We start from the raw sequence: 4,323 nt of genomic DNA on the forward strand, positions 1-4,323 counted from the left end.
GATTCTTCTGCCTCGGCCTCCCAAGTGCTAGGATTACAGACATGTGACACCACACCCGGCCTGCCTTTTTTATTTTGAAACAGTCTAAATCACTAAATTGCCCCAGCTGTGCTCAAATGTAGATCCTCCTGCCTCAGCATCCCAGTTATTTCCAGACATGAGCCAACACAGTTTTGCTGTTGTTGTTTTAAACTTTGATTCCAGCCCCTTTCAGCTGCATTACTTGGGTTGGTGCAAGAGAGCTCTGCGGGAGACTCTGTGGCCTGGGAATGTCTGCCGGCCCAGAGGCTGGTGGAGTAGGGGTAATAACAGTCCTGGGGTGTTGGGAGCCCGGGGCCACCTACCTGTATCACAGGATGACCTCCGCTATCCGTCGTACCAATCCTTTGACCTCAAACACTGAATTGTGGCGGACGACTGTTCCTTTCATTCCAATCACCAGGTGCCTGGGCTCTCCCAAAATGTTCCAAATTCATTTCCCACAGGTCGACGGAATATTTATGGCACCTCTGCTCCCTGAGCCCATTTCCCACACACAAGTCTGTTGCTAAAGCGGACGCTCCCTGCTTGCAAGTGTACCTGGCCTCAGCCTTGCCCACGTGCTCCCTTGGAACCTGGTGAGGGCCTCCTAACCCGGCTCTCACTGCAGCCTGCGCTGGCCAAGCCATCTCCAGGCCTTCTGCACAGTGGGGCTCCATAAACCCGGAACTGAATTCCCACCCTGCTGTCCTCATTCTCTCACTTGCTAATCTGTTCACTTCAGGATGCAGTCTCGCCTCTGCTGACCCAGCACTCACTCATTAACCTCAGGGGCCGGCCCAGGGAAATCTGTACCTTCCGGAGCACCCGGTGATTCTTCAGATCCGGCTCAGGGGGAAACAAAGTGTGGCGGCTTAAAGTGCAGATCTGAGGCGTTCAGCCCAGCCAGGCCCGGCCCTCGCTCCACCCCTGCCTGGCAAATGGTCTTCAAACTCTTTCCTTCTCTGAGGATTAACTGTAGGAGGAAAAGAACACTAAGTGATACCAAATTTAATTTATATGGAACCCACTGAGCCCGGACCGAGGGCCAGGCCCCGAGTCACGGCAGGGACGACCACCCAAGTGTGACTCTGGGCCCTGGAGTCCGGGCCACAGCACTTTGAGCTTTTGCCCCCTCCAGGTCCCCTTGCTGGTCTTCGCGCTGCAGGGTGCTGGAAAAGTCCTGTCCTCACCTCTAGCTGATCAGTGGTCTCCCGAGCCAGAGCACTCTCCCTGCGAGTCCTTGAGACCGAATCCTTGAGATCGAGTCCTTCAGACCGGCACTCCTCTCAAGTCCCCTCCCACCCTCCTAGTCTCCAGATCTGAGTCCAGCTGTGACATTGTAAAAGCCCCACCACAGACATCAAAGGTTCTAGTTTAATTCCCAGTTCCCACCCCTGCCGTGGGGTTAGATCTTCATGTTTACCATTTCTGGAATGTATGGTTGTAAACTGGTTGTAAACGCCCTGCCCTTCCTGGACTCCCAAAATGTATTGTTTTTCCCGGATTCTCGGAATGTACTGTTCCTGCCATAAAAAAAAGAAAATCCCCTCATTGCTACAGATGTGACATGTGTTTGCCAAACAGGATGCAGTTTTAGGGTATAAAAACTGCTCTCGTCCCTGGATGGGCACTGATCTGAACCTTCCCTGCGTGGAGGCTCTCAGTCAGTCCCTGGCCAGGAATAAAGGCTCGTCCTAAACTCCAACTGGCGGTCCGTGCGTCTTGGTGTTTGTCGGTCAGTACCCTTTGGTTCGTTTCTGGTTGCGAGTCCAGAACAGACATCTGCCGCTGGTGGTCACCCCCACTTGCAGTAGGAGAACCAAGAACTCAGTGCCGGGCTCATGGCAAGAGCCTGGGCTTCTAGTTCCAGGATGGACACTAACTTGCGGTTGAACCTTGGGCAGGCCACACTGATCTGGGCCTCAGTCTCCACCTCTGCATTCCCTGGGCTTCAGGGATATAGAACGTCCTCCCAGTTCCATCAAATACTTTACCCTGCGATAGGAGTCCCGGGTGTGCGGCCTCTAACCCAAGAGGGTAGTGAGTGACATACCTGGGAGAGAAGATGACTCTTAGGCTGGCTCCAGCTGCTGCTCCGCTCCACGCCGCCTAGCCTTCTTCCAGGGCGTTGCCGAGGTTTAGTGGCCTAGGAGATGGGCAGTGGGGTGGGCAGTGGGAATGGAGCCCAGGAGTGCAGCCTGGGATGGGGCGAAGGCCACTGGGCAGTTAATTATTGCACGTGAGCACCCTCTCAGGCCCGCACAGGGGTGGGAGAGGTGGATTAATAGTGCAGCCTAGGCTGTGGGGCGGTTCAACAGTACAGTGCTTGCTTAGCATGTACAAGGCCATGGGTTCAATCCTAGTACCACAAAACAAACAAACAAACAAACAAACAAAAAAAAAAAACAGTGTACCCCTAAAGGTCAGTTCTCAGACCCATTACTTATTTCCTCAAAAGCTCAGGTGTGATAAAATCTTGCGGCCTGAGCTGCCAAGAGCCGCTGGATAATCTTGCCCCTTTTCGCCATCCCTGTCCTGTTCCTCAGCTGAGGGGCTGAGATCCAGAGGTCAAAGGCAGAGCCAAGTGCAGAACACAGGTTAACAAGCCCAGCGTTGCAGGGGCTTCCCACGGGCCCACTGTGCAGAGCCACCAGCTCCTCCAACACAAGTATCCCTGGTATCAGCCACAAAATCACAGACATTCAGAATCTTTGGATCAAGGTCTCCCCACTTCATCCCTCACTCACCCCTGTCTCCTGTAGCCTTTTAATAACTGCTAAGAGTCTGGATTAATTCAGACTCTTTCCCACCTCCAGTTCAACCCAGGACAAAAAGTGTTTGTTTTTTGAGACAGGGTAGTCTTGCTTTGTAGTCCAGGCTGGCCTTGAACTCTCGGCAGTCCTCCTGCCTCAGCCTCCTGCCTGCTGGGATTACACCACCATACCCAGCTCAAAAACCTTGCTTTGTTTTGTTTTTAGACATGGTCTTGCTAATGTAGTCCAGACTGGCCTCGAAACAGTCATTCTGTCTCAGCCTCCCAAGTGCGGGGATCACAGGCTTGTGCCACCACACCTAGTGGTGCCTTCTTCTTTGTACTCTTCCTCTTCTTCCTTTCTTTTTTTTTTTAGTTGTCTGAGCTCCAAGCTGGTACTACTGATGGGAAAAGAGAAGAGAGGCAGATAGATGTGTTTGTGGAGGTGCGGGGGGGGGGGTGGGGGAGTGGGGGAGTGAGTGGATGTGGGTATAAAGCTGTCTTGCTCCGTGCTGACATGAACTGAGGGAAAGATCCAGATTGGACCCAGATGTGGGGACCACCAGGCTGTGAACAGCAGTAGAAGACTAGGGAAGAGCGAGGCCCTATGCCCTGATGAATGCCACAAGTAGGCGGCAAAGGGAGGAAATAAGAAGGGGAAGGAAGAGGAGGAGACCCAAAGGAGGTGATTGAATCTCTGGAAGAGAATCAGCCAAGAAGGAAGGCCCTGAAGGGCCTGCAAAGAAAGTGACTCCCAGGAAACCCCAGCTCCTGTCCTGTGTTCTCTTTCTGGACATGGCAGTGAGTCATACCTGAATTCTCGGCCCCCGGGGAGGGTGACATCCTCTGAAGACCTCAGCAGGTAGCAGCCCCTGGAATGCTCAGATCCTCTGTCTAATCAGAAAAGATGTCTCACAACAGATCCTCTCCACCGGGGACCTGCCCCTGCCCCCCTGCCCCAGGGGCTGATCATTAACTGGACTTTATGTCTTCACTACAGGGGAACGGTTTGTCCTCTTCACCAGGCCCCTGGGCCCTGAGTACTTGGAAATGAGAAACCACAAAGGCGAGTTTGAGTTGGAGGTCGAGAGCAGCTCCACGGTGAGCCCCTGTGCCTGGTTAAGCCTCTGTTCCCCAGTCTGGATGACAAGGTGGTGCACTCATCTGCAGCCCAGGGACGATGGCCATTTGGCCAGCAAAAAAAGGGGTTTAGGCTTCCAGAAGCAGGAAGGGAGTCAGCCGTGGTGGCGCCTATAATCCCAGCACTAGGGAGGTTGAGGCAGGAGCATTGCCATGAGTTCAAGGCCAGCCTGGGCTACATAAGCAAGTTCAAGGCCAACCTGAACTATACAGCCGGATTGTCTCAAAAAAATAAAACTAAAAAAGAGGACCTTGACAGAAGCAGGAAGAGGCCTCAGAGTGGAAGAGGAGAGGACCTTGGGCTTTTCTGATGCAACCCGTAGCCTCAAACCTCCTATCACCCATCCTCACAGCTGCGGGGGCTGCACCAGGCAGTCCGACCCCAAGCTGACCGTCCCCAAGCTGACCCC

At 53.6% G+C, this 4,323-nt stretch overlaps 1 protein-coding gene across 3 annotated transcripts in view; it reads right to left on the minus strand.

Moving 5' to 3' along the window:
* Positions 1-3,695, minus strand: part of LOC102026741 (folate receptor alpha) — an 8,899-nt gene extending 5,204 nt beyond the window's left edge. The window contains exons 1-3 of one of the 3 annotated variants that reach the window (XM_005379993.2): positions 3,586-3,695; positions 2,075-2,167; positions 835-994 (exon numbers count right to left, since the gene is read on the minus strand). The gene's annotated coding sequence lies outside the window, so the exon portion shown is untranslated. Of the gene's footprint in view, positions 1-834; positions 995-1,211; positions 1,310-2,074; positions 2,168-3,585 lie in introns of those variants that run through there. The other 2 variants (XM_013511700.1, XM_005379994.2) reach the window with 2 other exon arrangements.
* Between the last annotated feature and the right edge of the window lie 628 nt (positions 3,696-4,323).

The sequence above is a fragment of the Chinchilla lanigera genome, unplaced genomic scaffold, assembly GCF_000276665.1.
Source record: "Chinchilla lanigera isolate Chin_1 unplaced genomic scaffold, ChiLan1.0 scaffold00013, whole genome shotgun sequence".
Taxonomy (NCBI): domain Eukaryota; kingdom Metazoa; phylum Chordata; class Mammalia; order Rodentia; family Chinchillidae; genus Chinchilla; species Chinchilla lanigera.